This window comes from Mirounga angustirostris, unplaced genomic scaffold (assembly GCF_029215605.1).
Source record: "Mirounga angustirostris isolate CCGP_5_RB_7025 unplaced genomic scaffold, mMirAng1.0.hap1 SCAF_6, whole genome shotgun sequence".
NCBI lineage: Eukaryota > Metazoa > Chordata > Mammalia > Carnivora > Phocidae > Mirounga > Mirounga angustirostris.
Window position 1 is genome coordinate 136,437,985 of NW_026991714.1, and position 11,975 is coordinate 136,449,959.

Below are 11,975 nucleotides of genomic sequence, written 5' to 3' on the forward strand. Positions count from 1 at the left end.
AAAAACCCAAATTTCCCTCGACCTACATTCTTTTCTAGCTATTGTCCTATTTCTCTGTTCTCCCTCACAGTACAACTATTTTGTGACATTTATTATGACAAATTTCAAGTATACATAAAAGTAGGACTTTATAATGAGCCCCCATGTACTTGCCATACAAATTTAAAAATTATTAACTTTGGTCATACTTCCTTTAGCACTCTTTTCATTTTTTGTTTTAACACTGTAGAGCAAATATCAAACCAATGACATTCCACTTTTATATATTTCAGTGCATCCCTTAAAAATAAGTGCATTTTATTACCTAGCCATGATAACATCATCACACTTAACACAATAACAAAAATTCCTTAATATCATCTAATATCTACTTTAGATTCACATTTCCTCAATTATACCCAAACTGTCTTTTCTTGTTAGTTTAGTTGAATAACAATCCAAACAAGGTTTCTATATTGGAACTGATTTTATCTCTTACATAATTTAGTCTTGAAAGGAGTTCAGTCTGGAACATATATACATATATCATATATACATATATATATATATATATTTTTTTTTCTGTCAGGGACTTGTTAAAGATTAGGTTAAGCTGTCTTGGAAAATGCCCCAAAGAGTGTAATTCCTAAGAGAACTCCATTCCCTCACCTGCTCTTCTCCTTGAACACCCTCGGTTGGGTTTCCTGCTCTTATATCCCATGAAGACAACTCCATGATGTCCATATTGACACAACTAATAGGCATGTCTCTTTCTTCACTTCACTTTCAGCATCGCTTGGCAGTTGGCCACTCTGCACTTCTTGAAACCTTCTCTTCTCTTGGTTTCTGAGATCCATACTCTCCTACATTTCTTCCCATCTCAAGAATAGCTCTTTCTGTCTGTTTTTCTGCCTTCTTATACTATGTCTGCAATCTAAATACTGGCGTGCCCCTGGGGTTCATCCTGGGCTCCCTTCTCTTTTCTTCCTTCCCTCTGTGCTTAGCTAATCTCATCTAGACCCATGACTGTAAATATACAGAGAAAAGATACAGAGAATCTGGAAGATATCCTTGGGGTGGCTGAAACCTACCTGGCTTATATGACAGAGAGGGGGTGCATTTCATGAGGGGAAGTTCAGAAAGGAGGAAGGGAGGTAGGACCTTGGAAGTTTTGAAGGTTGAGAGGAGGAGTTGAGCTTTTATTTCATCTGCAGTTGAGATTCACTGAAGGAGACAATGTTGGCAACTTTGGTGACTCTAAGGGTATGTGTGAGGGTTCTTAAGGGGGACCGTTTCCATAGGTTTGTGTCCTCTTTGGGAGCACTTACAGGCATACTGAGAAGTGTATATACTACTGATCCTGTTCACATTCCTTTTGCCCTTGTTTTCTTCACCTAAGGCTTTTCCTTGATATTTTCTACAGAATTTGTGGGCCTGCTTCTTATAGATAGGTCAGTCTTTGAAGACAGAGACAATGATTTTTGAATGTTCTATGTTGGGTCTAACACAATGTGTTTTCTCTAAAACTATTGCATGTCTTAGCACATATTTTCTGAATTTTCTCCCTAAAACAGGAGTGCTGAGGAGAAGGGGGAATTTTCTCTTGTTTATTTTAGAGCTTTTTCTGCTGGAAAAGAGAAATGTGTATTTAATGTGTATCCCCCATTTCAATGAACAAAGAAAAATAACAAGTGAGGGGAATGCAAATCTCCTCCAACTCCTCCAGCACACGTAAGACACACACGCACACACATACTCACATTGGATCTACCACCTGGATGCCCCCACATTGTTTTAGTTTAGTGACATTTGTTTATCTTGAGAAAGAAAGAGAGATGCATACATAAATAATACATAAATATTCTGAAATCATTTTGAGAAACACTATATGCCATTTGTAATATTTTGTAGTTGGAGTCTCTTCACTTTCACAGGAAATCCTGCCTAGGTCTCAAAGATGGAACTTTCATTAAAGAACCTTTATTAAAGATGCTTCACTGGAAAGCCAATTTCCAGGACAGAGCCTGCAGAGGGGAACCCTTTGTCCCTAATTGTGTAGATGTGAACTCTAATGTGTTTACTTTTGCTTTGGGCTATGAGCATGTTTCTTTAAGAAGAAGTAGGGGAGGGAAAGAATACCCAAAGGCTCCAATAAGTGACTAAACCAGAAAAACTATAAAATCAGGGTATTAAGTCACAGTGACACTGCAGAGGCCTGGAAGCAGCAATCTATAAATTCATACCTGGAACTGAGTTGGGATGGGTTAAAGCAGTTATGTGATTTCATCTGAGGAGGGAATATATAGTGTTTAGGGCTCCTGAAAGAAAGAGGCTCCACAGAACTCAAAATCATCCCATGGGCAGGCATGGGGCCTGGTATGTTTCTCAAAGGAATTCAGTGGAACTTGGCTAGTTCCTTTGGCTCAAAAGATGAGAGTATGTCAAGGGAAAATAATAGAAATTTCCCAGTGATGCCAAGAGCATGAGAAAGGCTATGGGGTTAAAAGCACAGCATTCAAAGATACCTATTTCTGGGCTTGCTGTTGACTGTGGGTGACCGTGGGTATTTTGCTCCATGCCTCAGTATCTTCCCTCCAGGAGAGAGAGAAGCACATCTACCCAATATTTCTTCACACTTACCAAGTGTTAGTTTATTATTTTATTGTTCTTCTCTCCCCTGCAAATATAAGTTCCACAAGGAGGGGTCATGTGATGTTTTATACACTGCTATATCAAAATTCTGAGCTTCTGTACAAAGCCCAGAACATGTTAACACTGAATACATTTATGTTGGGCTATGAATGAATAAATGAATGTATGAATAGGGTTGCTCTTTGTGTTAAGTGAGCCTGCTTTAAAGTGGCTAGTAAAGTGCCTGCTACATACTAATGTCCAATAAATGGCGGCCTAACCTTTTACCCTACGTATCTCTTCTCCTTTTTGGAAAGGGACAGATATTCCTGGCTAAATACTTTGGGAGAAGATCTCTGTATGCACTGCTTAACAGTGGCTGAATTCTCTGATCAAAAATGAGGACAGGGACCCAACATTTTCTTAAAATTTTTTTTTCAAAAAGATTTATTTATTTATTTTAGAGAGAGAGTGGGGGAAGGGGCAGGGGGGAGAGAGAGAGAGAAGCAGACTCCCCGCTGAAAGGGAGCCTGTCACAGGGCTCCATCTCACCACCCTGAGATCACAACCTGAGCCGAAACCAAAAGTCGGACGCTTAACTGATGGAGCCACCCAGGCACCCCAGGATCGCAGCATTTTCTTTAAATTTTTTAAATTTTTTTTAAATTTTTTTTTTTTTAAGATTTTATTTATTTGAGAGAGAGAGAATGAGAGACAGAGAGCATGAGAGAAAGGAGGGTCAGAGGGAGAAGCAGACTCCTCGCTGAGCAGGGAGCCCGATGTGGGACTCGATCCCGGGACTCCAGGATCATGACCTGAGCCGAAGGCAGTCGCTTAACCAACTGAGCCACCCAGGCGCCCCGACGCAGCATTTTCTAAGCATCATCTAGGAAAACACATTTTCCCATTTCTTTTGAATCCTCACATCTTTTTCTTACCCACACACTCTGCTCAGTCTTGTCTTTCACTTTGGGTCTGACTCTGGATCCTGCCAAGAATCACTTGCCTTTTCTCTTCTCTTCCAAGTCCTAACTCTGGAAGGGCCCATCTCAATCATTGCCTCCCCTGTGAGGTCCTCCCTGCCATATCCCTCCTCCAGCACCTTCTCTATACTGCTAGTTTGTTTCGTTGGCACATGTTCAGCACAAAGCATACATTGCTGGGGCCTTTCAGGGCAAACCAGCACAAGCCATGAGGACTGAGGTCTGATCTACTCGGACTGGAGACCCTTCTATTGACCAACACTTGTTGAATTCCTACCCAATGCGCAGCGCAGTGCAAGGTGCTGTAATAGAGACTGACAATGTGTTAGGAACAACTCTGGAAAGACCAAGTCCAGAGTTCAGCGGCTTTGGGTTTTGGCTTAAAAAGAGAGAGAACTCTAAATCCTAGAGGCTTAGCCCTTAATTAACTGAATCTGTGAGCATTCTGTTCTCTGCTGCAAAAGCTTTAGTGATGCACTAGTCCAGACAGGTTGTGAAATTTCTTCACATACATGCCAAGGAGCCTCTGCCACCTGGTGTGCTAAGAAGGCATTGCAGTGTGATGGGAAATAGGGATTTCTTACTTCCCCTTGTGAACGCCATGAATTTTCTAATACGGTAATAGCAGTCAATTTTTCTTTTTAAAGTTGTGTTAATTTTTCAATAGAAATATTAAATAGAACCCTAATATATAAAATAGACAAAAAACAAGCTGCTCCAGATAGTGTATGTTCCAGGAGAGGTTGGAGGTCTCAGAACCGTGCCTTTTTTCCTTTTTTTTCTCCAGAACACTGCTGATGCCTTTTCAAGCAACCCAGAGGTCATGGTCCATAACGGAGAGTCCAAGACAAAAAAAAAAAAAAAAAAAGCTGCAAGGGTCAGGTTTTTTATTTTTTTTTAATTTTGTTTTTGTTTCTTTGTTTTTTAGATGAACTTTACAATCCCTTTAGGGAAGAATAACTCACATTGACTGAACTCTTCTTTTATGCCTGGCCTTTTATATGTCTTATTTCATTATGTATTCACACACTTACCCTGTGAAGGAGGCTCTGATATTCCCATTTCACAGATGAAGGAACTGAGCCAAAGAGAGACTTAGGATTTTACCCATGGCTACCCAAGTTTTAATGGGTTGAGGCAAGATTCAAACCCAGGACTTCCTGACTTCAACGTCAAAACTTGTCTGCCCAAATTACTTTCAACTTCAAAATTGTGTGCCTCTGGGGACGGGCAGTGGCAAAGCTGTTATCAAGAGCATGGAGGACAGAGAATGTTTTTAAGATCACAACCATTCCTGGTGGTCTCTTTTGTTTCCTGAAGGCCCTCTTTTTTTCCTTTTGTGCCAAATCTGAAGGACAATTTGTTTGGTAAAGAACAAGTCCAGGGTCATACATACAGGGTATGAGTGGGACACTGGGGAAAAAGAGAGGTTCTAGGACTTGTCCAGGTCACTAGATCTGTGCCAAAAGACATTAGACTTCCCACCTCAAAACTCTGGGTCATAAGATTGACTCCAGTGAGAGTCTCAAGTCTCTGGGGGGAAAAAGTGGATCTTTTGCCTTCACCAAAGCCTGAAGGCTTGTATGTGTCCCAGAGATGGGAAGCTTGGAAAATAGCCCTCCTATGAGAGCTGGTCATCTGTGGAAGATGAACAGGGAATGCAAAGCCCAGCTCGGTACAGTTTCTGCTGTCCAGACTCAGATCTGCCAAATGCAGCATCTGTTCTCTGATGGGCGCCCTGAGGAATGGCACCAATGCAATCACTTTTAATCAGCATTTAATGAGGCTATAAGCAGCCTCAGCTTACCTCTGTTGCAGAGAGGCAACTACACATAAACCTCAATTACTCAGACATTTAAAAATCAATTTCAAATAAAATGTCCAGGTGATGGAACTGAAGGGATTAGAAGGATCAGGATGTGTGCCCAGGCCTGGCAGGTCTTGTCAGCACAATTGAAGCAGACAGTTCCTGTAATGTAATAAAGGTGGCCGATCTTGTGCCCCTAGGGGTTAAGGGGAAGAGGTCTTATCTCTCCACTTCCCCCAAAGCAGAGGAAGATTCCAGCAACAGCAAGAAGAGAACACAGCAGTGACGTCTGAACACTCAAGCTGTGTTGGGAATGTTAGCTTTATCTCATTTTGTAGTTGTGAAGAGGAAAGGTAGCCTCAGGCTACCACTCAAAGTCCTCGTCCCAACCTGGCCTCCATCTGTACCACCAAAATCGGATATATTACTATTTCTATAGATCTTGACGTTTTTTTGCCAGCCATATTTACTTATCATCCCCAATAGCAGGCTGGTAATGTAGGTCAATAAATTTTTACTGAGCATGTACTATGTGGCAGGCACTGTGCTGAGCAACATGGGGAAGCAAAGGTAAGGAAGTCATAATCTCTACTTCAGTTTACAGGGTAGAAGAAATGAGGCCAACTCCGTATCAGATCAGGGTTTACAGTCCTGCAAAATCAAATCAATTGTATCGTTAGACATGACTGGCTCTCTCACCTCTGAGTCTTAGCCAATATGGAGAAGCCCTTTAGCCCTTCCTTTGATTCTGTGAGCACAAGATACTTCCTTTAATAATTTCCTTTATACATTTTATTTGCTAACACTAGTAGGAGTCAAATATCTGTTACTTTCAACTGAAGAAACAGCTAATACACAGGATAATACCATTAATAATAATAATAATTACTAGAATTTAATGAATAAGTATTAAGCAGTAAGTATTGTGCTAAATACTTGACTTGCACTATCTTTTTACCACCAAAACTACCCATTGAGATGGGTCTTGCTAACATCTTAGTTTCTCCATTTTGTAGGTTAACATAGCTTATAGAGTTGTTGTGTGGATTAAATGAGGTACAGTTATGGCGGCAACAATAGAGTTCGCTCTCTAGTAATACCGTCCCTATCTTGAGACTTAGCCCCCTCTCCATTCACGTTGTATTTAAAGGTGTCCCTTGGAGTTGCCAAAGTATAACTTTCCAAAGTTAAAAACATGACTCATGCAAAATAGAATGAACAGGAATCAAACATCTATTCAACTTAATACTTAATGAGGGGATCATTAGGATGGCAAATCTGGTTCAAAGGAGAATTTAAGGGAGGGAATTTATATAGTCAGTAGGTCAAGGGGATACTGAAATGCATCTGTTGATATATAAACTGGTTAATATCTTACAGAGCAATATAAGCTATAGCCTTCTGCTTCTGCTTTCTACCTTACAGAAATCAACCAGTAGATATATAACTTCGGAATATCTGGGCTCTAATCAAATAGTAAATAGCAAATTCAAACATAAGTACATTACCCCAGGTCAGGGAGCCAGCAAACTTTCTAAGGGTCAGACAGTAAATGTTTTTGGCTTTCCAGGTCATATGGTTTCTGGTGAAGCTACTTAATTCTGAGATTGTAGCATAAAAACAACTTTAGATAATACATAAACAAATGGATGTGGTTGTTCCAATAAAATTTTATTTACAAAAACATGGGGCTATGGGAGATAGTTTGCCCATTCCTACCTTAGATAATTAAATAATACTTGGGTGAGCCAGTTAATGTGTAAGGGTGACATTGACGGGGTATGAAATTATTGCCGTGTCTCTCTTTTTTTAAATTCATTTTTCTTTACAGCACTAAAATGTGAATGGGGGCCTCCTGGATTTGCTGATGCAGTGTTCCTGCCCCCACCCCCACCCCCACCATGTATGTGGTTACAGTGGAAACTTTATGTTTATTCACATGGACACCATTCTCTCCCTGCCTGCCTTCATCATCATTGACTAGACCACAGTTAACGCTTGACCCAACTTCCAAATTTGACATGGGTCAAATTTGCTGGTTGCTTTCTTTAGTGGAAGAGACATAAACTCGGGCTGATGAAGGAAGTCATTTTCTGCCATTTCACCTAGAAAGCAGGGGAACTGAGGTCAGAAGGAATCCACTCATTGCCTCTCTGTGCCTCAATTTTACTATCCACACGGTGGGCTGGAGTACCCCATGCAGTAGGTATGTAGTTTAAAATGATAATGTGTGTAAAGCACCCAGCTTGGTGCAGCATGTGCACTGTAAAGATTACTTCTCTTATTTTGAAGATTCCTCTCTCTGTCTTTCCCAAGCGACTCCAATGCCAAATGGCTTTACCATGACACAGGAATTACGCCGATACCACAACTTTGTCTCTTTCCTTGAGCTCAATGCCCTTTCTTTTCCACACTGATGTCTTATTTCACTGTTGGCATCTAACCTTTTAATTTTACTCAATTGCTTCTAGTAACTTCATGCTTTATAGTTGAGTGACCAAGCTGACTTCTCTATTTTCTTCTGTGAGTGAGGAAGAATGGGGGGCAGACAGGATCAGTGTTGGCTGGGCTGTAGTGTGGCTGAGTGCTTTCAATTGATCATCTTTAATGGTCACAACCATCCATTTCTAGGGACACTGTTATCCCTATTTTATAGACCAGGCTCACAGAACTTTAAGTCACTGTACCAAGACTAGGCATCCTGAAAAGAATTGGAGGGCTAGATTCCAACCCAGGCCTAACTGACTCCAAATATAATAAATGCTTTTATCCACTGCAACACACTTTCATCAAAGTGCTTTTCATTTGGCTGCTATTTTGCCTTTTAGCTACCTCTCTTCTTTTGGCAAAACTAATCCTCTGTGGCCTGAAATAAAGGAAACAAACAAACATTGTTCAGTACCAAAAGTCAAACAAGAAGTTTTTAACATGATGTCTTCAAATACCTCAGCAACTCATATCCCATTTTTCATTTTTGAGCAAGTCAATAGCCAGTATCTCCGTCATGGCTGTCTCACTTCATGGATGTGCTCACTGGTAATCTTACTGGGCTCCAGAGAACTTTCACCTCTGAGCATGACAAGAATTCAGAGGCCAGACTCAGTTATGCACAGCCAGATTATCCTAGAAACTTTATGTCTGTCAAATGCAGCCATAGCCCTTGCAAATGTGGGCTCATGAGAGTATGAGCTATAATTGACATACAACATTGTATTAGTTAAAGTGTACCACAAAATGATTTCATATATGTTTATATCGCAAAATGATTACCACTATGCGTTTGCTTATTATCCATCATCTCACATAGTTACAAATTTTTGTGTTGTAATGGAAACCTTTAAGATCTATTCATTCAGGGTGCCTCGGTGGCTCAGTTGGTTAAGCATCTGCCTTCGGCTTGGGTCATGATCCTGGAGTTCTGGGATCGAGCCCATGTTGGTCTCCCTGTTCAGCAGGGAGTCTGCTTCTCCCTCTCCCTCCTGCTCATGCTCTCTCTCTCTCAAATGAATAAAATCTTTTAAAAAAAGATCTACTCTTTCAGCAACTTTCAAATATACAACACAGTATTGTTAACTACCTACCTATTTTTAAAGAATCATGGTAGCTTGAAATCAAGGCCCCTCTTCTGTCCATTTGCATTACAGATCTCTGTCTTTTCCCCAGCTCCACGGTTGAGTAGGGCATGGTCATGTGACACTGGATGACCAGATGCTCACAACTAGGACATGAATCTCAAGAATGTAGCACATCTAACAGGGGTAGTTAGAGATTAATTATGGTAGATCTGCTAGAGCTTAAACTCTTTTCGAAAGTGTCAAGGTTGGTGGCAGCAGTCCACAAAGACTGTTTCTGCCACAGGACCTTAATGGTGCCCAACCTCCCTTCTTTGTTTGTTCCCCACCTCCCACCCCCATTTCTGAGCTCAGTTCCCCAGGCTCAATGTTGTGAGCTATCCAATATCCAATCTAGGAGATTTTTGTTACTTAAGATAGCCTAATTTGGCTTCCACAGCTAGCACCAGGGTACCCTGAGTGAGGTACTCCTCAACACCCACCAACAGACCTGGGCTCCTTCACATATTGTGAACTCTGTTCAAAGGAGATTTTCCCAGGACAGCCTGTCAGAGTTCCCACTCAAGTGGAAGAAAAAGACAAAAAGCCTCAGAACTTAATTTATTTAGAATCTTAGCACTAAGGGGTTATGTTGGCTATTACCCTATTTTTACTAATCCACTAATCTGAGATAGGTGTGCATAGAGGAGTCAAGACAAGGATTTTCCTCCTGCCACCAAAAGATAAGTTTCAATAATCTCATATCAAAGCCCAAGTTATTTCTTTCATAGAAATAGAAGATTCACAAAATAAATCAGGTCAAATTTCTGCTCTCTGGTCATTAAATAAGGAAGCAAAAACCAAGTTATGTAGGGCTTATATTTGTTCCAGTGTGTCCTAGATGCTGTGTAAAATGCATGAGTATAAAGTGATGAGGGAAACTGATATTAGATGCTTGCACTATTGCATTCATCCTTCAGCTCTGCATAGTGAGGTAAATCCTATTACACTCATTTTTCAGTGGAGGAAAGAGGAACATACAGACCAAAGAACTTGCTCAGCCACAGAGCCAATAACTGTGCAGCCAGGGTTAAAAGTGACTCCAAAATCTATGTACTGTCCACTCTACCAGCTTTGGAAAACCTGAAGCTATTGTAGCTGGTGAATTCAATCACAGGTGAGACCATTCTGGCCAAAAGGGGAAGAATCTACTTTTGCCAAATAATACAAATGCATCATAGGGATTGTTTTAATTAAGCTAGACTTCATTTCAAAGGAATTCTTTTAGTGGATATACAGAATGCTTATCACATAGTAGGTAGTAAAAGAAATATTGACTTGGATTCAGTAACTTCTGACTGGTTAAGAGGGAAACAGTAACAGATACAGAAATAAATTAATTTGGGCGTTTGTGTGGTATTTTCCATACTTTTCAGTTTGTTTTGCTGCTTGGCAAAAATAAAAGTCCAAATTCTTTCTGGGCTGTTTCATAATTGATAGATGAACTTGGTCTAACTTTTGATCCATAGAGAATGGCTGGAAATACCAATACCCTTGGGGTGAAATTTCCCAACTTTTGTTGTGGAAATATTTAGTCAACTAATGATCTCCTTTATTCTCTGCTGTTAGCTTTGGCAGGAACTGCACCCTTTGCTTTTAAAGAAACATGAAAATAATCCTCAAGGGAGATAAATACCTGTATGAAGCTTCCAAAAAGCTGCAATGGGGATGGCAAAACATGGAGAAGGGTATTTAAATTCCTTGCTAAAAGAATAATGAACAGACAACCTATAAATGCAAGAGTGTGCATCTATGATTTGAGTGAATTAAGCAGAAAGAAAAAGCACATCCAGGGACCCAAAGGACTGGTTGGAAATTTTTAAAATGTGGTTTCTGCCAAGTAAGGTCTAAGTAGCCTGAATAAATTTTTATTTGAGGCTGGCTTCATTGACCCTATCCATCATCCATCATCTATCCATCCGTGCTATATGTTGGAAATCTATTGAGGAGAACACAAAGATGTGAAGACAGGCTGTTACCTTCCAGGAGCTCAATGGAAACAATACAACCTGTTCTTTATATGTTTATTTTAGCTAATATTTACTTAGCACTGGCTATGCAACAGGCACAATGCTTAAAAACAGGACAAATATCCCATTTGATTTTCACAGTGATCATGTGAGAATATTGTTATACCATTCTCCTTTCAGGAAGCAGACGTATAGCAAAATTATTTAACATATACACATACAGTGGGCTAGTGGAAGATCTAAGCCTCCAACCCAGCCCATCTGACTCCAAAGTCAATGGCATGCTTTTCAGTTCTTTACTATAATGTCAGTTTATACAAGACAAACTCAGATATGAACAAAATCATTTTCCGAGGTCTGGTAAATAGTGAGACTTAATATTTAGACTATGAAAATTACAACTGTTACAAGGTGTGTGTGTGTGTGTGTGTGTGTGGTGTGTTTCCTGGGGGAATGCTGTAAACTCTTGGATAATGGATTAAGGAGGGAAAACATGGGTCAAGAAAGGCTTTATGGATTCTTGGCCATAAATCTGATCCTTAAAATAATAGACTGGAGGAGAATATCATGGTAAAGAGAAAAAGCATGGAAAGAAAGATGTGCCCTAGGAGTTCAGGAAGATTAAGTCCATATAGGCAGTACTAATGAGTAACTGACAGCTTGTACTCAAATAAGTCAGTTCTCAGTTTCCGGAATCCACATCCACCATTTGAGAGAGATTCCTTTTAGACATCAGCGGTTTTCAGTCTTCATGCTATCAACAAGAACAACATCCTGTTAAGCATCAGAACTCTTGGGAGGAGTGTTAATCTAAGCAATTGGTTCTCAACTGTAAAATTAGGGTCCTGGCAGGGAAGAGAGGACACAGTAGAACACTCAATTGTGTTACAAAGGTGTGGACAAAGTTAAGAGGAACCAACAGGGTTGGTTAAGTACCCTAGGGTTAATAAAAAAGAGGTCTCTATCTTCCCTCTTCCCTCACCCTTGGGGGAAT